Raw genomic sequence first — 22812 nt, 5'->3', positions numbered from 1 at the left:
GTTCTGTGTATTTTTACCAAGGGATCATGACCGTGTTATCAGCCCTATAACAAGGAACAAAACACTGAGAGCTCCCCCTGCCCTCCACAGGAAGCCCCTGTCAGCTCTCCTTCTTAACTACTGGGGACTTTCGGTCGGTGAAATTGAGGCATAAATTTTAAATCATAAGAGCAAATTCAGAATATGAGTCTGTATACTCGTTTCTTATGTGATTTTTCCCATGTAACAAAGCTGTGCTAGAATAATAATCTAACCAGAAATCATCACGAGGTAGCAGGAGGATTGTTTGGAATACTGGTAGAAGAATGGCAGCCCTTATGGTTTTTTCCTTCCAACCTGAAAACTCAGCTTGTCTGACTCAATGGAGAAAAGAAATTTTGTCAAAAGAGATAAAATGTAGAAGAGACGGCCAGGAGATGGGGCAAAGCAGCCGCTGGAAGAACCAACCTGGCCAATGCAGTATCTTCAGAGAATCTGAGAAATGCGATGCATCCCCAGGTGCCATGACATTCTTCTTGTTATGCCTAAGTTCCCTGGACATGAGGCACTGGCAGACAAACATACCAGAGCTGACATATCCTCAGATGTTCTATAAGACAACTTTGGTCATCCAGTTACACGAGATACTGAAGTCCTTTTCGGGTAGCAAGAAAATATTGAGGCAGCAGGCCAGAATGACACTCCTTCTCTGGATAGATAACAGTCATGCTGTTGGACATTTACTAAATTGCCCTCATTCAGCTGGGAGCGGCTGGAAAATTGGCACTCGGTCTTTTCATTTTTACTATCCCCTAGAGCATCTCCTTTGGGCATAGGCTAAGGTAGGTGCCTATCTAACGCATATCAGTTGAGAAAAGAAATTTGTGTAATAGAAAGTGCACCTCACTAGGAGTTAAAAGTGTTGATGCCCTATTCTTGATGCCACTACCATTATGTCATGAGATTTTAGGGGTAATCCTTAAATCTCTTTAATATCAGCACCTAAATCTCTTTAAAAATGTAAAATGAATATCAAATGTAAATAAATCAAATGCCCCTCAAGGTCACTTTGAAAGCTTTGATTCTAAAGGATGTATTGAGCAGAATTCCCAACATAACAGAAATGCCTTGTAACCATCTATTTTCTCATTCACTCATTTACACGTTCAGTAACTTACTCTTTTACTCAACCATCCTTGGGTACCGTGAATTGCGAGATGGTATCCCTGGTTTAGGCTTCATGGAATCCACAACCACTGAGAACCAACACATAGACAGCTGTACCAAAATGAACCCTAAACTGCAAGATGACATGTGTCTCTTCTCCCAGGGAGAAGAAAGGGCACAAATGCCGACATATGTGGACTAAAACACAGTAAAGGTTTAGGGAGGCCAAATACCATTTCATTGATCTATTCATCTGTCCATCTATCCAATAACAATTCTGAGCTTCTATGTGTTAAAGGGGTTTTGTGTTCTGTCCCAACCCCACTGTCAGCCACAAGGATGAACACATGGCCCAAGTTGGGTCCTTACGAGTATTCACAGGAGAGAGAAAATGGCCTCAGAAATAGGCATGGGGCTCAAGGCAGTCTCAGTCCTTCCTTGGAATTTTCTGAGGTGGAGACAGAGGGACAGCTCTTTCCTGCTTCTGCAAACCTCAAGTATAAGCATGTTCTGAGACCACCGGTGGTCGTCATGTCATTGTTTTTATCACGTGGGAAAACCTCTCAGTAGCAACAGAGTCTGAGACTAAGACTCAAAGAGAAGCAGAGATAAGGAGATGAAGAGATCAGCATGTGGAAACATAGGACAGATTTCTCGGAACTGTGAAGCCCTGTATCTAGTCCAGCCAGAAGCTAGACCTCTCATGAACTTCCCAATTACACAGCCCAAAACTTCTTTCTCTCAAACTCTTCTGGGCTAGATTTCTGTAACCTGTAGCCACTGCAACCTGCTATGTGTCAAATATTAAAGAAGCCATAAGTGTTGGGGCTAAAGGAGGTTGGGGGGCTCTGATCGAAGACAGGAAGCAAGGAGGAAAAGAGAAGGATGAAAGAAATGACAAAGGATGAAACCAGGACAATAGCAAAATCAGAAAAATGTCCATATTGTGAGAGGAGTCAGAAAACAGATCAATAGTAATTGGCCATAGACAAGACATGAGGTCTCAGAAATGAGGCCCCTTGAGACTTATGTTTGTATTTTCATTTGCCTCTGCTTGGCTACCTTGGTGGATAACGTTGATATCACTGGAATGTGGAACACAGGGAAATGATCATATTTAAAAGTTTGCTAAGTTAAGTTCAGAATGGGGTCTGGGGATTCGCCAGCGTTAGGACAGGAGGTGAAGCTAAGAAGTCTGTGAATCATCTCAGTGAAAAAGCGTGACAGAAGAGATGATGTCTGGAATAAAATACTAAAGAAAAAAGCACTGAGAATCTCCAATATTTGACAGAAAAAGCTGAGATGGGTGTCCAACTGAGGTAACTCAGAAAAAAAAGTTTCTCTTTTTCTGAGACAGAGAAGCATCTTAAGAAAAACTAAGAGACTGAATTTGGGGGCGGTTGAAGTGAGGACAACCCGAGGAGCCTCCCGCCAGACTGGCATTCATCGGGAGATCCCAGATGGGTAGACAAATTGCTATGTTTAACGACCCCTGAGAAAAGTCCTTCCACGGACAGCCTGTATCTCCTATCAATGGATTTAATGTAAATATCTCTTCCTGAGATGGATGTTTCGTCACTTTTTTGGGTTTGTTTTTGGGTCTCAAGTGAGAATCTGATCACTTTCCCCTGCAAAGCATCCGTGAGATGTGTGTGGGCTATATTCTATTAGGCATCATCCCCAAGCTTCTATCCATTAACCAAAGGAATTATGTTCTAATAATTTTATCTATTCCAACCATTTATGTATACAAGCTTGTTCTATACATTCACTGGTTTCTCAGAACCTCCGAGAGATGCACACTACTTTCCTAATACATTCCCACTAAGGAGGACTTTCCCTGGAATAAAGGCAATGAAAGCCCACCAGGAGACCTGGGTGTGAACAAGCAGGTGCCATGACCTAGAGGCCCAGATTCTGCTCTTGGAAGAGTCCTGAACTCACCTGTGATGCTGGTCAAGGTCCTTTCCCTCTCTGGGGCTCACTTTCAATTTGAGGGGATCCAACTCTCAGGATAGTTAATTGGGATTTCCTGTCATCACTTACAAAACGTGTCAGCCATGATACTAATACCTTGTCCTCTTTTTTCCCTCCCCCATCTCTCCCTTCCTTGTCATTTTTTTTTTTTTTCGATTTTATTTATTTATTTGACACAGAGAGACACAGAGAGAGAGAGGGAACACAAGCAAGGGGAGAGGGAGAGGGAGAAGCAGACTTCCCCCTGAGCAGGAAGCCCAATGTGGGCCTCTATCCCAGGACCCTTGTATCATGACCTGAACCAAGGACAGCCGCCTAATGACTGAGCCACCCAAGTGCCCCCTTCTTTGTCATTTTTATTCCTCTTTTATTTTTATTTTTCCTTCTTCTTTCTTCCCTTCCTAGTCATCACTTTGTAGGCCCCAATAATGGTAAATATCTTCACAATCGTCTTCCCCATTTGTACCAGTGGTCCTCAGCTGGGATGGCCAAAGACAGTGACTGTCATTCTCAAATGTCAGTTACTTCCTAATACATCATATTGTCACGTGTAAAAGACTTTTTACTTCATCAGTAAAAGATCACACTTACCACTACTGAAAAATAGTTTGTTCATTTGTTTATATTTTCTACTCCCTCAAACTAAACTGTAAGGTCTGTAAGAGTGGAAGCTGTCTACCGTCGCCACCCTTCTATCTCCAGCCTAATTAATTTATCAGTGTCCCATGCATATTTGCTTAATGGATGGAGAGACAACACATTTTTAGTGTTATGTATTTTGCTTCAGGGCCATCTCTACTCACAGGTGTCCTACATCTGAAAGTCAGGTTGCCAGATCTGAAGCTTATGTCCATGTTAGCTCACTCGGACCTTTGAAAGTCATGAATATCTCTGATTGTTGATAAGAATGACCCTGTTCTGGTCATCCCCTTTCTATGGACCCTTCAGTTAGATCCAGCTTTGGGAGATTCAGAAAAGCTGCAACGAACCCCAGAAGGTGGTTCCTGGGGGCACCTGGGTGGCTCAGTGGGTTAAAGCCTCTGCCTTCGGCTCAGGTCATGATCCCGGGGTCCTGGGATCGAGCCCCACATTGGGCTCTCTGCTTTGCGGGGAGCCTGCTTCCTCCTCTCTCTCTCTCTGCCTGCCTCTCTGCCAACTTGTGATCTCTGTCAAATAAATAAATAAAATCTTAAAAAAAAAAAAAAAGAAGAAGAAGGTGGTTCCTGCTGCTGTGGTTTAGAAGGTCCTGAGACTGGAGCACAGTGGTGCCCCACTGGGTGGCTCAGTCAGTGAGGCTTCCCACTTTTGGTTTCAGCTCAGCTCACGATCTTGGGGCCCTGGAATCGAGCCCTGCACTGGGCTCTGTGCTCAGCTCAGAGGTGGCTGCAGAGTCTCTCTTTCTCCCTCTGCCCTTCCCTCTCCCCTCTCTCCAAAATAAATAAGTCTTTTAAAGCATCGTTCGTTGTATAAATCGTCCTTAGAAAAATCATGACTTGCAGTATCTATACAGTATCTAACTAGGGGCATGTGGCTACTGAGAACTTGAAAGGTGCCTTGCCCCAACTGAGATGTGTTACTCATACACACATACAGGATTTCAAAGACTTCGTATAAAGAAAGAATGAGAAATAGCACATTAATAATTTTATATTGATTGCATGTCATAATATTTTGGATATATTGGCTTAAATAAACTGTGTCATTCACGGTGTCACCTATTTCCTTTTTTCTTTTTTTACTGGACTACGAGAAAAGTTAAAATTACAGATATGGCTCACAGCTAAGGCTTGTGTCCCATGTCTCAAGGACATTTGCTTGAAGAGCTATCCTCCTGGAATTTCAATTATAAACATGTAAAAGCTTAAAAACAAAGGATTTGTTGGAGAAAATTGAGTTCTTAACATCTTCACAGTTACGCAAATATGATTCATCCTGGGAAAGAGACCACTATTTATGCCAATTTCTTTAAAAGGAAAGCATGAAATCTTCACAAGTGATGGAAAACTAGTTTTCATCAAATCTAGGGGAGGCCTGGGGCACCTGAGTGGCTCAGCCCATTGAGAGTCTGACTCCTGATTTTGGCTCAGGTCTTGGTCTCTAGGTTGTGGGATTGAGCCCACCTCAGGCTCTGATCAGCTTGTCCCTCTCCCTCTGCTCCCCTCCTTCCCCCTGCTCATGCATTCTCTGTCTTTCTAAAGTAAATAAATCTTAAAAAAAAAAAAAAAAAAAAAAAAAAAGGCGGGGAGAGGTTTTGGTGTGGAAGAGAGAAACAATAGAGAAACAATAGCTTAATAAACTTGAGTGGAAGGAACACAGTGGAACAAATGGGTTTGGAGCCACTGAACTTGGGATACAAAGTCCACGCTGTCACTCCTGGCTCTATAACCAGGGTAAGATGTGCAAACTCACTGCACCTTCGCTTCTTCTCTGCAGAGCAGAAATAAAAATACACGTCTCACTCACAGGGTTGTCGCTGACATTTATCAAGTACTCACTTGGCTTTGCACATGTCCTTGTCATGCCAGTGGTGCCGATAAGGAAACTGAAGCAAAAAGAACTCATAGAGATGCCCGGCCACAGTGCTCAAAACCGGTGGCGGTGGAATCTGAAAGCTTTTAGTCTGAACCCCTTCAGCTCTTGAACATTTAATCACGCAGACCAGGTTTCACTGCTGTCATGAGACCTGAGTGAGACAGTGAATTTTTATAAAGGGATTTTTAAAAAAATATTTATTTATTTCTTTGAGAGAGAGAGCGAGTGAGCAAGTGAGCAAGTTGGGGGAGGGGCAGAGGAAGAGGGACAATCTCTAGCAGATGCCCCACTGAGCACGGAGCAGACCTTGAGGCTCCATCCCAAGACCCTGAGATCGTGCCCAGAGCTGAAGTCAAGAGTCAGCTGCTTACCTGACTGAGCCACCCAGCCGCCCCTGAGATAGTGAATTTAAAGCACACGTCAAAGCCACGGGAAACATCCACATCTATTGTTGAAAGGCACAACAGAGCGCTGACAGGATATAGTGTTCAAGGCATTCTGTGCCCCCTCAGCTCCAAAGAAAGACCCAAACAGGTGAACAGGAACCTAAATGGACTCGGGAAACTCAGACGCATTGGTAGAATCCTGGAACCCGGAAGAATTGTTGAGTGTTCTGGGGAAATAGATTCAAAATTCCCCTACGAAATGTGAAGTCAAAAGGATTCTGGCCTCATAGATAACTAAAAGGCTTAAAATCAGTTCCTACAGGCTCCGCCGTATATGGAATCACTTCTGTTTTCTTCCCAGTGCTTCCTCACACTCTGTTGGATTTCTGGGCCCACCTATGTGGACCTAGCCTCAAGTCACATTATCTTTCATTTAAGGTAAAGCATAAATTTCATAGAGATTGAACTATTTACATAAAGCACTTTTGGGGGGAGTGCCTGGGTGGCTTAGTGGGTTGAGCCTCTGCCTTCAGCTCAGGTCGTGATCTCAGGGTCCTGGGATCAAGCCCCGCATGGGCTCTCTCTGCGCAGTGGGAGCCTGCTTCCACCTCTCTCTCTGCCTACTTATGATCTCTCGCTTTCAAATAAATAAATAAAATCTTAAAAATAAAAAAAAAAAAAAGCATTTTTGGTCTGGTTTTGGTTTTGTAAGGAGCCCCGCAAGGCCCTGGGAATGAGACAGAGCCAAGAGCCAAGTCATTGTGAAGATTGGGAATATTCCTAACCAGCTGAGCCACGGCGAGGAATGTTCCTAGGAGTTTCCCAAGGGGAGTGCCAGCCAGATGACCTCCATCTACACATCACCACAACACAAGGTCACGTCACAGAGTAATAGTCACATCTCAGTAACTATCCAACCTGGCACCTCTGTAATAGGCTTGATTATTTTTGACAAACTCATTTCTTGTCCAATTTGACATGAAAATTAAAGTTGTATTAGCACAATGCATGCCACGTGAATGGCATCCTCAATGCTCTCCTGTAGCAAACCCAACTGAGCCTCGAAAAGAGACAACAATACAGGTAAAGTTAGTTTCCAAAAAGCTCTGTTTTGCATCCAAATCAGCCGTGCAGGGGAAGGCACACTCCGTGGGCCAAGCTGATACCATCAATGTACCTTGCTCAGAAGGAAACCATCTTCAGAGAAAATGTTAATCAAATCATTTCCCATGCAAATGTAAAAATAGGGGAAACAATACTGGAGATAGTATCAATATTTTCAACATTCAGCAAAGACAGGCAATCCTTGAAGAGTAATGCTATTTCCATGAATTTAATCAATTCACATTCTTATCCACAAAGCTTTTCTTACTTGCCTTTGTTTTTACAACCACTAATTTAAATGAGTCAGGGGACAGGTTTTGGAGGCTCTTGGCCAGAACAGAGAAATTAAGTCCTGAGTTCCCAACAGCCTATCATCAATTTGGTTTTCATTGTCCAAGTAAAAATCTGAACCCCAGGAGCTGGGTTAAGAAGAGAATAATACATGTATTCTCTGGGTCAAGCTGGGTAGAGAGTTGTTTTTTGTTGTTCTTTTTTTTTTTTTTTTCTCCATTCTTTCTTTTTTTTTTTTTTTCTTTTTTTCCTTACTTTTAAGACAGAACACAGTTGTTCTTCCAGATCTCTCCCATGGGGAGGCAATTTTCCATTCTAACCCTCTTTTTTTTTTACCATAGAGATAACTTGAGTCTGGACAAGGGAAGCTAGTTTCCATCTCTTGGTCTCACAGTGATTTGGTTAAAAAAGAAGGAATGGGTAGAGGATAGATCAACAGGATATAGAAATGAAACTACTCCCAGCATATTAGAGAAGATAAAGAAATACCAAGCACAAAGTCCCCACAGCCTTTGTCTCTCTGAACAAGACTTTGTCATGTTGGTATCTGCAATTTCATTTGTTCTTAAGTTCTAGCTTAGACTGACAAACTTACAGCCTCTTATATTCTGGTGTAGGTAATTCTTTTATCTCTCAGAAGCCCGGGTCCTTATTCATATGCATCAGTACAGATACAATGTGACTCTCTTCTCTCACCTTTTCCATACATTGTACCAGGTCATGGTGTCATGTGACAGGAAGTGGAGAGTGCCCACTGATGGATGAAGACTGGATTTATGGGCTTTCTCTCAACAGCCCCTAGAATCACCCCTGTAAATCCTGGGTGCAAAATAATTGTTTCAAAATGACACTACTGGGGCATCTTCATCTATGCCAGGACTGGAAAGGAACCAAAATTTCAAAAGAAAACATGGATTTTAGAAGCATAACTTGTTTTCTGTGTAACCCATCTTTTCAAGTATTTAAGTCCTATGAGCCCATGACAGAAAACGTAACACTCTGTGTCATCTTCAAATCATCCCTGGATAGGGAGAAAGCCAAGCACCCATCAATCCTATTAGAAGAGCCACAGGAAAAGCTTTCTAGATCTTTCAGTCCTGAGTTCAAATCCTTTGCAACAATTTATCTGTGTGATCTCCTGTTTATGAGCTTGGGAAGATGCGATGAGGTAAGCCCTAGAAGGTCAAGTGCAGGGCAGTCTGTATGCACGTCACCAAGTATCCATCCCCACTCCTCATCAACGATCAGTAGCAAGTCTCATGAACCTCTCAAAGTTTCTTACCTCTGTGTCCCTACAACAGAGCCGTGGAGAACATGGAATATCTGTTCAAATCCCTGCTTGTCCACTTATAAACCGCACAACACTGGGGAAAGTTGCTTAACTATCCTGAGTCTTGGTTTCTATGTTTTATAAATGAGCATAATTATAGCTTCCGCCTCCCTGAGGTTGTAGTGAGGACAGACTGAGGTAATTCATGGGGATTGCTGCGCAGGATGTGCATACAGTGTTGTGCTCAGTGCACAACAGTGATTGTGAGAATGCTGTCCCACCCTAGTCCCTAGTCCCTGCTTCATCATCTCTGCTGTAACCCCCATCCTGCTGGCCTCCCTCTTTAGGGTCTCTGTTCCTTCTATCAGTAATTCTCCATGCTGTTCCAGAAATCATTTAATAATGCATTCAACACATCACTCCCCTACTCCAAAACCCTTCAAAGGTTCCCTAGGGGCTAGGGATTGAAGTCCAAAGCCCTGAATTCGGCATTCAGTGTACTCCACAGAGTCCTGAAGTTACTACCCCGCAGGCAGACTCTGTCTGCTATCACTTGCAGGCATACTGTGCTTGGGCAAACCTGGTCTGTGCTCTCACCTCCTGGTGTTTCTGTTCGCATGGCTTTCTCTAGAATGCTGAAATTTGACAGTCAAAAAGCACCTTGCCAAAGGATTTGTGGACGATTTGAGAGTCAGACCGTTTTAGAGCTGGAAAGGACCCCAAAGGCCACTTTACAGATGAGGAAACCGAGGTTAATTGGCTTGCCCAAGGCCCCGTAGCTATCCATCAGCAACGTCAGGATGGCACTAAGCTAGTCGGCCTGGAGGGAGGGAATCACCCGGCAACCTATTAGGGGAAATTCGTCAGCAATTGGCAGCAAACTTGGGGACAGGTGATCCTTCTCCGTGAGAAATAAAATGTTACACAGCCAATAAGAAAAGGACACAAGGCATGACTCTCTAAGTGAAAACTGGGTGCCTCTCTGGCTTGGAATGCAAGGCTCAACAGCAGCGGGGCTGGTGGGGAGAAGGCAGCTGAAATAATTCCACGGGACCCATCCCTCACGTCAAAGACACAGCCTCTTTGGCTGCATTAGTCTCCTGACTAAGGCTCCCAAATGCACTGCTGAGATTTGCTGAAGTTGAAGATTCTTTGCGATGTTTGCTGGAGGAGCAGCGATGAATAAAACACAAGAATCACCCATGCATTATTTCGAAGGCAAGTGTGCCCAGCTTTAACTGCTACATTGCAATTTTTACTCTAAGATAATAATACTAGTAGTGACACTTCATTTATATACTGCTTCTTAGGTTCCCAAGAATAATAGAACAATGAAAACTGTATCTTACATCACAGCTGTGTCCATATATGAAGTAGGTAGGGGAGCAAGCCGGTTCAAGAACAGTCTCCTGTCACTGCTGGGGTGCTTTAGGTCAAAATGTTGAGAGTTGGAATTGTTTGCAGAAATAACCTCTGATTTTTCAGCTTGGGTTTGGATTTCAAATACAGTTTTAATGCTATTGTCAATAAAATATTTTATAAAACCTTTAAATACGTGCTTAAATATTTAAAACCTTAAAATATGTATGTTTTAATAGAGAATAGAAAGTTGATACCTACTAACACAGGTGCCCACCCAGCTTCACCTGTTCGGTTAGGCATCTGTGGTTTGTGGTCTGGATTGGTGTCCATGGTGACCAGTCAGGGAGCATCACATGGAAATTGAAATGCATGGCTCCAAGAGTCCCAGGCAGCTTGGTGATAACAGAGTCAGGTGTGGCAAGAGGTTCATCAGCCACAAAATCAAAGTCATTCTGTGTTTCACCACCTGGCCCATTAGACAGATCTGAAATTCTGAGCTTGCTCCAAAGGCTTCCCTCCCTGAAAGGTGATGCTGATTTCTTTTTCTTTTTTGTTTTTTAAAAAATTTATTTATTTGAGAGAGAGAGAGAGAGAGACAGAGAGACAGAGAGCAGGAGCAGGGAGGAGAGGGAGAAATAGACTCCCTGCTGAGCAGGGAGCCTGATAACTTTGGGGCTGGATCCCAGGATCCTGGGATCCTAAGCTGAGCCGAAGACAGACACTTAACTGACGGAGCCACCCAGATGGGGTGACGCTGATTTCTTACAAAGGTAGGTGAGGAAAGTTGTCCTGGGATGGTATGAGGCAAACTTCAGAGACAGCTTATACCTGTGTGTCCTTCCTGCCCCAAATCGTCCAGCTATAAGCACTGACAACTGCCATGTGATCTTTTGTCTCCTTGGGTCAACACAGAGGCCATGCTGCCAGGACAGCGTGGGAGCTGTCCCCTCCAAAAGCTAGGATATGACTTAGGGAGACTAGCCCATTTTTATGGGGGGCATCTTTGACACTCCCATGAATGCTTGGAGAGTTTCTATGTTTTTCTTCCTGCCTTCTCCAAGATGTTTGGCTCTGAATTTCGCATACGCCTCACTACCTGGCTGCCACTGGGTTGGGGAACCAATTTGGATTCTCGTCCCTGTACCTGGCCTTAGCTTCCTCTGGATAATATTTTTTGGGAATTTAGCACTGCCTCCTTGGCCAGCATCCATGGGCCACTTGCCCACACAACCTGCCCCGTCCCTTCCAACAGATCATTGGCCGTCCACGTGACTAGCTGTTGTGCTGTCTGCCACAGCTTCCCACAGAAATCCCATCATCTACTAAGCTATATCAGTAGGCTTCAGCCTAGGTCCTGAAATTTTGCCTACTTCTTGCCCAAATTAAACTATTCAATGTTTAATAAAGGCTCCCTCTGTTCTACCCTCAGACCCTAGCATCTAATTATCAACATTCTCTTCAGCATTCAAAAGGAGCTCAAAAGCCAGATACCCCACTCAGTACTACACTGGGTAAGATTTCTCACAATAGTCTTGCAAAATAAGCAGGGAAATGAAGCCTTTCGGGTTTCTTAGTTCAGTGCAACAGAAACAGACTTAGGGTAGCATAATTCTTCTGGGAAGCCTAGAGAAGCAGGCTCAGAAAATGGAGAGGGATGCCAAGAGCCTGGGACAGCCAGATCACAGACGAGACACTCCCATGGAACAGGTTGGTGAGGACACCACAGCTGTCTCTGCTGGACATGGGCCGTTACAGCTTTGCTCTACCACCCCGGTGGCCCCAGAAATCAGAGGCTGGTACAACCACAGCCACAACGCTCAGAGTGAGTGTTTCATGGCCAGTGGTTTTGCGTCTGTATGCATTACATCTGAATCCAGATGTAAAACACACGGGAAAGTTAGTGCTGAGTCTGTGTTCTAGTTTCCAGGAGGGCCAGGGAAGCCACTCTGGTCCTTCAGGCCTCTGGAGCAGAAGGAGGGTTCTTCTCTCTACGGACAATCTTACTGTGAGCTGTTCTCCAGACACAGGACGGGGTCCCACTGCTCTGCAGCCGAGCAAACAATCAAGCAAACCAGATGACAGATAACGCACGACCAGGAACGACTAACATGTAGAATAGCGTATTCTAGGCTGTTGAATCACTGAAAAGGAAGTGTCTTGTTTAATAAGATCCTGCCCCTGCTCCTTTTCTGGTTATTTTTACCACTGTTGTTGTTTTGTTTTTACCAAGCGAGGTTGGTAACTAAGTAAAGCAACTCATGGAACTGAGACACCAGGGACAGCAATCGCGTTCTGTGCACTGGTTTAAGCACGTGTATGTATTAATAGTGTTTGCTACCAGAGCTCCCGTATAAGGTAGCTATTACTAACCCAGTGTTTGGATGGGGAAGCAGAGGAATGGCTAAAATGATTTGCACAACTAAGAAGTGACAGGGCCAGCGTTTGCAGCAGGGCAGTCTGACTCCGGATCCCGTGCTAACAACGGCGGAAGGTGCCTGTCATGTCTTAGGTGTACAGGGACAGGTGGGGAAATGTGACTTAACAACAGCACATAAGGAAAAACAAATAAACAAACAAACTATGGAGCGTAAGTCCTCTGGGTGATGTGACTGGCAATAAAAGCTAATGTGATGTAGCCTCGGGCTCCTATAAAAGAAGCGTGGGGAAAGGAGAGTATAGTCTAGTGTTTAGCTGCCTGGAATTTTGTCTTCAGTCCTTCCCTCCGCGGAGGGCTGAAGCAAACATGAATAAGGTGTTCACGCTGGAGATGTGAAGACCGGGGAGAAGGCATCCTGGAAGACAGTAAATACTGGGTAACGAATGTGGAAGAACTCCATCCATTCTGCATGGCATCAAAGGCTTGTATCAAAGAATATGACCTCTGGAGAGACAGTTTGGCTCCATAGAAGGAAGTCTTTCTAATAGGAAAGTTCTCCATGCCTAGATGATTTGCACTAGGGGTAATGCACCCTGTATCACTAAGGATGACCCACCATCATCAGTACATGGTAGCCACAAATGCCTTCCTTCCTCAGACCACCCTTGATCACTGCACTGCTTGGGACTCATCGGCCCCGTGGCCCCATTTATTTGTACTTCCTTTGCTGCACTTAATGTTTGCAGCCTTGAACGTAGTTTGTTCTGTACCACTGGTATAGCAGCTCCCGGAGGGAAGGCCTTAGGACTTGACTATTTCCATGTGCCCAGCCCAGAGCTTTTCATTAAAGTAGGTGACAAAGAAATGGGTTTGGAACCAAGTTTAAGCCACACCCTGCCAGTGAGCCCTGTGAACGCTTGCCAGAGGTGGCAAGATAAGATGCCACTCTATTTTGTTATCGAGGCAAACATGGGATGGAGATAGTAATGATAGTGACTACAAAGTAGGACAGACCTGAAGGCCAAGGTCAAATGGTACAGTTTTCAAAATATTATCAAATGACATTGGATTGGTTGACCATGACTTTCAAACAGAGTCACAGAAAGTCCCATTTATAGCCGTCATAACTTAACTGCCTAATGACATAACAGGTTATATCTTTCTGTGGATGGATAGATAGATAGATAGATAGATAGATAGACAGATAGACAGTCAGATAGATAATGGACCTAGTGATAGGTTTAAATAAAAATCAGACCACCAGTAAACCTAGTCTTAAAAAAAAAAAAAAAAAAAAAAGGGATGCCTGGGTGGCTCAGTGGGTTAGGCCGCTGCCTTTGGCTCAGGTCATGATCCCAGACTCCTGGGATCGAGTCCCGCATCGGGCTCCTTGCTCAGCAGGGAGCCTGCTTCCCTCTCCACCTCTGCCTGCCTCTCTGCCTGCTTGTGTGCTTTCTCTCTTTCTGACACATAAATAAATAAATAAAATCTTTAAGGAAAAAAAAATGCATGTAGACACTGCTAAGAGACTGAGTTAAGAGCCAAGATTGCCCAGTTCTTGCTTTATCTGCCCTAAATGAACATGTGATCTTAGGCAAGTCGTGGGTCCTCTCTGGGTCCCTGGACCCTCATCTCTAACTGAAGGTTGACCAGAACAGCTGATAAATCCAATGACGCACACATCTGATTCCTACTTGGTAAAGTAAAAATGTCTACTCCTCACTGGGGAAGTAGTAGGTCCACGTTCTCTGTCACCTATTTTTTTTTTAAAGATTTTATTTATTTATTTGACAGAGCGAGATCACAAGTAGGCAGAGAGGCAGGCAGAGAGAGAGAGAAGGAAGCAGGCTCCCTGCCACGCAGAAAGCCCGATGCGGGACTCGATCTCAGGACCCTGGGATCATGACCTGAGCCGAAGGCAGAGGCTTAACCCACTGAGCCACCCAGGCGCCCACTCTGTCACCTATTTTAAATGAAAGGGTCTGGGCCTATGTTTTTCAATTACTTTGCGGAACACTGGGAATTCAGGGTTTTTTCAAGTTTTTGTTTTGTTTTGTTTTGTTTTTCTTTTAAGAGCCTAGCAATAATCTTACCCGTTCAGAGAGTCACTATGGGTAAGTCTCATATTATATAGAATGTTCTTAGCCCAGTGCCTGAAACTAGCTAAATGCGCAATAAATGCTAGATTTTAAATATTATCTGATACTGATTTTCAAATATTTGCAGGGCTGTCAGGAGGAGGAAACAGTGATGGAGAGCAGGAGCAAAGAGTAACTATTGGGAGAAAGTTACAAAAGAGGGGTATTTCACGTCCTCCTGTGATAGGGAGTTTTAATGAACCGAGTTAATAGTCATGGCTAGCGTGATGGGTTCCCTAAGAGGTAGTTAGCAGGCTATCATCAGCTCATGCACAAAGCTGCAGGATTAATGACAAACAGAAAACATGCAGAAAGAATAGTTAGACCAGAAGATCCCAGAAGCTCCTTTTGAAGATAGGGTTTGGGATCTTTCTTATAGGGGCACGGGGTCCGAGCAGTCAGCTTAGCTCTCACTCCAGCTGTTTTTCTCTAGAAATCTAGGGGAGCCCCAGCTTGCGCACACAGCAGAAAGCTTCTAGGCATGTGCATTCAGAACATACTGGGAAACCCAGCTTTCCTTCCCCAAGCCCCAGGAGCTTAGACAAGGGACCAGAACCCTCCCAAGAGTCAGTTTTCCCATTTGCACAACAGAGATGCTCATACCCTCCCCACAGGGTGAGTGCATAGAATAAATGAGGTCTCAGGTACAGACCTGGCACATGGTAGGAAATCAACAAGTTGGCTCTTCTCCCTTCCGTTTTCGAGGCAAACACAGGGAGATATTTCCTTTCCTTGCAAGGGATACCGAGGAGGGATTTTGGGCCTGGGGTAGAAACACATGACACAAGAAGGCTGCAGATGGGACACAGCAGGACAACCTGGAAGGTCCAGGAGCCTTGGAAAGCCCAGGCTGATGGTGCCACTGAGTGTGAAAACAGTTGGAAAACCATTAAGGGCTGGGGCAGGGCCAGGGGCAAAGGATGGGGGTTTCTGTCATTTTCAAGGCTGTACCAAATCACTGTGCTTTCGCCTGGACCTGAGGAAGACCACAGGCAGGCAAGGGCTTCTTCAGCCGGAGTCTCTTCATCAGTCAGAATGGTCACTGCTCAACCCCCTTAAATTCCCAAACTACTTTAACCTGAAAAACAAACAGGAATATGCTTGAAATGGAGACGATTTATCACGGGCCTAATTATCATTTAAGCTAGTCTAGAATAGTAATGAGCCCCTTTTAAATGAAAGCAGACTCTGTGATGAATATCTCAACATCACACGCTTAGCAAACTTTCCCAGTAAGATATTACTTCAGGGCAACTTATCAGGCAACCCGTATGTAAAATGAACAGAGAGAAAATGCAAAGGTAGGAGAAGGAGGCAGGCACTTTTCAAAAGCCATAATTATCTCTAAAATCTCAACTGCCTCTTGAATATTTTAAATGGAAGAGGGATGGATCACTTAAACTTCTGAAATAATTCAAAAAGAGGGAGGCACTAATAAACAATTCATCCCTAATTGGGAGAGGCCTCAATGTAAAGGGAATGCTCAGTGTAGGATTTTGCGGTAGTAATTATAAGGAAGAACTGCTACCTGCCACCTTTAGTCTCTAAAACCAAATCCCAGGTCTGAGAAGACGAAAAGGACTGAGTGTTTGGTGAGGTTTTATCATGAACCAAGCACTGCGCTACATTCTTACTTTATCGTCACAACAATTCTAGGACATGAGTATTATTACGGTTTCCATTGCAACAGATGAGGCGTCTGAGTCTTAGAAATGTTATGTTCCTTAACCTCGGTCACGTAATCTCTAAGCCCTGGAGCTGGAGCCGAGAAGGATCCAAGGACTGGGCACGGATGGAATTAGGGTGAGTCAGGTAAGGCACGGTCCTTGGGCACGAAATGTAAGGGCTTGCCAAAAAATTCAGTAACCAAAATGAATAATATTGTAATGCGATATTTTAAAAATCATGTTGAATGGAGAAAGTCCGTGATGATGAACAAAATATCAAAATGCTAACCAAAGCAGATCTTATTCTGCTGTTGCACGCTCCTCACCCTCATGTCTTGCTGTCTGAGTCGCTGGTCCAAGCCTCAGGCTCGGGGATGACGGAAGTAGCCTGAGTGTTCAGGATGTGATCACAGGTTACACGTTCCCAGAGATCCATGCTGGGAATGGTTTGCACAGCACTATATCCAATACGCCTGCCCATGCTGGCATCCATGCTGGTTCTTACAGAGAATAAACACCACCAGTGGCAGGGATGCAACTCCAAATTCTCACTGTTAGCACTCACTGATGGAGCCTAATGATGGCTGAAAAGAGAACTCATGCATCTAAAACTAAAACCAGGGAGCAGCCTCCATCGCTCCCCTGTTGCTATGTTAGGTAATCATCATAGTGTGGAAGACACCACACCCAAAGCCAGTATCTTCCAGAAATTCCTGCAAATTCTTAATGAGCGAAATCATGCTAGTGCAGAGGACCACGTCATGTGGATTTCTGGCAAGGAAGGGGATTCGTGGAGGAAGTAAATGAAGGTTTTTCTTCACCTGCAAAAACCAGAAAAATTCAAGAAAAATTCACAGGGTACTGTGAGGAGTTCTCAGGGCCAGAAAGTAATAGAATTTAAGACCCTGGCCACTGTTCACTGTGGCCTGTAAACCTGTTTATGCAAGCTTTCTGGATTCAGGACCTCACGTGGGTCTCAAGGAGTGGAGATAAAGGGATGGGGACAGCAGTTTTTGCCCTACCATCAGCAACAGCACCATTAGCCTCTCTCACACTTTTTCCCCCCTTCACTTACCTCTTTTCCTCCTTTCCCTCTCGTCCTCCTATCTCACTTAATATCCTGGCATACCAGATTCTCTGTCTGAGCCAAAACTTTAACCTGACAGACCAAGAGAACAATGATTTATCTCAATAAGAATTCTGGAACTCTGCAACGGTCTGATGACTAATTAAACCAAATAACAATGAAATTTTGCCTCCAGTTCTAACAAATATGCATTATTCACAAGCACTTACAATTTAAAAGCACTTTCTTTTTTTTTTTCAGCTAAATAAACTGTCCAGTGGTGAGTGAGCATTGGTTTACAAAACACTTTGTCTTACTTTCCACTGAGTTACTTAATACTCCTTCCCATAATCCATTTCATTGATTCCTTCTTCATCAACGGCCCTTGCATTCCAACACACTCAGAGCTGCAAGGAACCACACTGCTGACTCACCAGGGAGGCAATTGTATTCAGTTAAAAAAAAATACAAATAAGAATCCACTTAAGACAGTACTTATTTTTTTAATAGAGCTTTCCTCTTAATTATAATATAGCGCTAGTGGGTTTTTTTTTTTACATTATTCTTCTGAACTTTCATAATGACACTATCAAACAGTAACAAATATAAATTCGTGCAGCCTGAAATATGCAATTTAATCATAAGCAGTAATTTCCATATCACTGAGGGGGAAAAAAAAAGTCAAATGATTAAACTCTAGTGCATGAGGACCAATCTTGAATTAAATTTTACTCTCTGCTAAATTTACATTTTTTTTACAGCAATATCAAGAATGGTTTAAAGGTAAGAGTAAAACATTTATGGTTATATTAAAACCCCATGCCCCAAAGTGTTTACCAAAGATCAAAATGTTATTTTTTTTTTTTTTTCAAATTAGAAATGTCTTGCAGACTCTTCAAAGCCTCTTGAAAGAACAGGCAATGATACCACAGCAATCTCACTAATATTTCTCTTCTTTATTCATTCGCTTCCCCTCAGAGTCTCAAATGATGCTCTTTCTGGCAGGGAGAAAAAAAAAAAAAAGCCAGAAAATCCTCCCAGATCACAGCCTCAGTGAGAGCTGACCTAGTGTATCATTCAGCCCAGCCCTCCCCCCCACCCCTTTCCTCCTCATCTCCTGCTCAGAGAATCTCAAGTTACGAGATTTTCCAACTTTCTAGTAAACTCCAAGGTGGGAAGGAGAGGCTGAAGGTAACAGATTCACCAACTAGAAAGATGTTAATTCTGACAAACTGCTCAGGCGGTAGCCTGAACCATAGCTAGATTGAATTCGGTCTCTCCTGAGAGGGCCAGACAAGGCTGGTGGTAACAAAACCGCTTTTCATGGTGCCCTCAAAAGCAGATGGGCCCCATGCAGAAAGTTGGAGAAGGGTGCCATTGCCCTCTAGTGGCCAGAAGTGCAATCTTCCGCGAAGGAACCCATTTCCAGAGATACACAAGGCTCTCAATGTCAGGGTAAAATTATAGCAGAAAGATGTCTAATTATCCTCCTCGAGTGTTTTCTTTAGTCCTTCCTGTCCATAGAAGAGGCTGTGGATGGCTATCACTGTAATCCTGATGGACTCCTCATGGATTCTTAGTACTACTGGTGTGCCAGAATTTGTCCAACTTTCTCCAGCTTTACTTTTTTTTTTTTTCCTTTTTAACATACCTGTTGACGTCTCTCCCCTAGCCCACACAGACCAAAGATCTTTACATATTCTAGGCGCAATAACATTGGATTGGAAAGGTTGACAACCCAAATGCTTGGAAGATCTAGAATGGGGACTCCTGACGAACTAGGTAACTTTTTCTGAAACAATGACCAATTTCATAAGAGGGAGGGGAAAAAAAATATCCCAACCACATTTCAATCCCTTAAATCATTGGCTGGTGAATTTACACAGTGCTCAGATTTTCTAGGAAAAAGACTGAGGAATTCAGTCATTCTGCAAACTTAACAGTTTAAGAGAAAATGTTTGCTACCTACTTTCAAAGTCCATAGACCAGTGTTTTATCATTATTAATGATAAGGTATGTCTATGATCAAAGTGAAAAAAACCAATACTGAAAATAAACAAACAAATGGTTATACTTCTTGAACATTTGCCTACATAAATGTATTGAAAATGGAGGAAAATTAAAATCAGACCTGCAGATCTCCTTTAGATGTTTCTGAAAATAGATCTGAATATCACAAAGTTTATGTGAACTGTCAACTTCATAAGTCACAGACATTCACAGGCAAGGTTCCGAGACACACTAAGCTCATTGGAGTGTAGTTCTGGCATTGTAAATCAAGCCTTGAGGTCAAAGTCATGGCGTTTCCCATAAGAGGGTCCCCAAAACCAGAATCTTTACAAGGCAGCCATGTAATTCTATTCAAAGAGGAAGAAAAACCATGAATTATGAAGACAAGTCCATTAAAGGAGCATGAAATTGATCTGTATTCCCCCAAATCGTGGCATTGGTCTCCAAACCTGCCCCCCTCTCCTCTCACAAATAAACAAATATACACAACCACTGCCACCCCTGCAAAAATAGAGCTGTGACTTTTTTTTTTTAATTCTCAAATTAACAAAAGATTGCATCTTAATTGAAAATAGAATTTAGGTTTCTAGTAATTTTACTGTCTGGTGTTCTGATAAGAATGATGAACATAATGGAAGTTCTGAAGTGTTATCAAGATGGTCCACTGCTTCAATTAGAACTATTTTAAAATCCTATTCTTTCTAGTAAGCAATAAGCCCAGTTTGAGTAAATCTACATGTTTGGGCCTCAACAGATGATCCAGTTTTGGTTCTCTTCATTCTCCCTCCCTATCCCCCACTCCAGGGGTGTGTGTGGGGGGATCCCTTTTTTTAAACAATGTAATAAAATGGCCAGCTTATGCAGACTCTGAAATTACAACAAAAATGATAGTAATAATTGTTATTAACCATAAAGCCTGGCTGCAACACATTTTTAAGGCATTAATTTGCAATGTTTCAAAAGTAAGATGTAAAGATAATTCCCACTCAAGCAAATTTTCCTGGCCTTTCAGATGCCCTTCCCTAGTCTGTACTTGAAATCTACTCACATTTCTTTGTACTAGGCAGGATTTCAGTTTTGCATGGAGGTTTGATTTCCAGGGCCCACTGGCCAACTCTAAAACTTGGAATCAGAGCTTAGGAGTAAGGAACTTTAGTGACCAGGAGCTTCAGGATCTGTCTAGTATGGACCACAACTCTGCCCCTTTGTTTTGCAACTTTTATTCCTTCCTTCTGCTAGAAGGAGACCATGCTCCCTGCAGCTAGGGTTGGGCTGCGACTACTTCTGTATTCTGGTGTCTGCATCTCGCCTATATAGTTAAAATAATTCCGGGATTAATGAAATGAAGGTCAGCCCCTTCTCTTCTCCTCTCCCATGGTGTTAGGCTCCAGCACTCAGAGCCCAGCCTGGCAAATGCGCTGATGCGATGCTGGTTGATCCTCGCCCCTGAGACCACGTCTACAGTCCCATCCCCCGGAAAGCCAGACACCCCGCAAAACCATCGATGTCTGCTGCAAGCCCAAGTGATAAAGAATTGATCCATCCTCTTGCCAGATTAATTATCGCGTCTTCCCTCTGATTAAAAGGAAAACTTAATCCCCGCTTCATATTAACCTGGTAAGAAAGATCCGAAGAGGAAAACAAGGCAAGATTTCAGAACCACCCGAGCAAGATTTCAGAACCACCCGAACAAGATTTCTTTTGGAGGAAACACGAGGGAAGACTTTAGAGAGATCTATACCCCAACAGCAGGGTTTCAGGAACAACCCTCCACCCCCATCCCTTAGGGACAATCCGTCGTCATGCAGGGATGGCATTATTAAATAATTAAAAGATGCAATTTCTTAATAGCAGTGCGATGGCCCATGAAATTCCTGCTGCATTATCAGCAAAAGCAACAGGGCTTTTTCTAGCATCTAGAAAACCTCTCACCCGGGAAAGGGAGGCGTGTTGTGCACGCCCCCCCCCACCCCCAACACACACACACCCTCCCGCCCAAGCGAAAGCAGGGCCTTGGCGAGAAAAGGATAAGGAAGGGGGACCGGGGGGCCCTCCGCACCCCACTTTCTGTGGGGACTCTTTTTTTTCACATAGCGAAGCAGGCCCTCCTTACAGCTCTGCCCGGCTCGAGCGGGGAAAGGGTGCTCTCCTCGCCGCCCTTCCCGTCCTGCCGGCTAGCGTTCCGGGCAAAGCTAAGGGAGGAGGGCCGTGCGTGCGGGGAGCGGGAGAGGCTTGGCGCGCTCCGGGAGGAGGCGCAGGCTTAGGGCACGGCTTGGTTCGCAAAGTTAACGTTGACCCTGGCAGGCTTCGCAAGCCCCAGGCAAGCCGAGTCCGAGTGTGAGCCGCGCGCGGACCTCCCGTTGGGCTGGCGGGAGGTAACAGGCGGTCCCCGGAGCTCCCGAGCAGACTCCGGCCGGAGAGCTGGAGCGCTCACCGCAGCCGGCCGCCTCTCAGCCGCAGTCAGCGGACCCAAAGATCGCCTATTAAAGTGCGGGGCCACAGCCGATCCGAGCCGGGTGCTTCCCGTTTTCCCCCGGCGGTCGCGCAAGGAGGGCTGAGCCCAGGGAGCGCTCGGCGGGGACCGGGAGGAAGGGGTAGGAACCCTGCAGAGCGCGGTCACGTCGCCGCCTTCGGAAAGAGGTGCAGCGCGGGCCGGCGGGTCGGCTCCGCGCCGGGGGCGACTTTCCCCAGAGACCCGACCGCGGGCAGCCCGCGCGCCCGGAGCGCAGCTCTGCAGCCTCTGCTCCAGCCCGGCGCAAAGCCCCTCTCCCGCGGCCTCCGCGCAGACCCCAGAGGAGGCCGAAGCGGGGGAGAGGTTGGAGCGCACATCTGGCGCCCCTGCTCTCCGCGCCGCCCGCGCCCACAGCTGGCTCCCTTCTCCCTTTTTGATTTTTAAACAAATCTTCTTACCTCCGCCCCCCTCCCGTTTCTGCGTTGCATTAGTGAAATCTTCTCCAGTCAGACCTCCTTCCCCCCACCCCCAGACATGCTCATCCAGAGACACCCCCCCCCAAAAGAAGCCCCATTCAGTCGAAAGGAAGGGACTGGCGGCGAGCCTCACCTGGGGCCCTGGAGGGTGGGCGCCAGCTCCGGGCCGTCGGTCCCAGGCACAAAACGAGCGCAGCGGTGTAAGCCCCGGCCCCAGTCCGGGTCCCATTCACAAGTCGGCGGCGGCTGCGAGCGGCCCCCGCGGCATCTGCTCGCGACGCTCCCCTCGGCTGGCGGCGGCCGCGGAATGAGCCGCCGAGCGCGCTAGTGGCAGGAATGAGAAACCGGGGGGAGGTGGCGGGCGGGGTGGGGGGGGGGGGGGGAGGAGGGAGGCCGCTGCTGGGAGAGAAGGAAAGGGCGGGGGGCGGAAAGGAGCCGAGGCCGCGAGACGCGGCAAGCTGGGCCTGGAGGAGGCTGCGGGGGCCGACCCCGTCCGCGCCCCTCCCCCCGGGGGCCCCACGGATGCCGACCCCTGGATTCGTGGCCCGCCCCGGGTCG

The 22812-nt window shown here is 45.3% G+C and overlaps 1 protein-coding gene across 1 annotated transcript in view; it reads right to left on the bottom strand.

Moving 5' to 3' along the window:
* CDH11 (cadherin 11) overlaps positions 1-22588 on the bottom strand; it is a 148366-nt gene extending 125778 nt beyond the window's left edge. Inside the window, exon 1 of the mRNA XM_032854311.1 lies at positions 22388-22588. The gene's annotated coding sequence lies outside the window, so the exon portion shown is untranslated. The remainder of the gene's footprint in view (positions 1-22387) is intronic.
* Between the last annotated feature and the right edge of the window lie 224 nt (positions 22589-22812).

Source organism: Lontra canadensis, unplaced genomic scaffold (assembly GCF_010015895.1).
Source record: "Lontra canadensis isolate GAN:19392208 unplaced genomic scaffold, GSC_riverotter_1.0 scaffold8, whole genome shotgun sequence".
Taxonomy (NCBI): domain Eukaryota; kingdom Metazoa; phylum Chordata; class Mammalia; order Carnivora; family Mustelidae; genus Lontra; species Lontra canadensis.
This window is presented reverse-complemented; position numbering and strand designations above follow the sequence as displayed.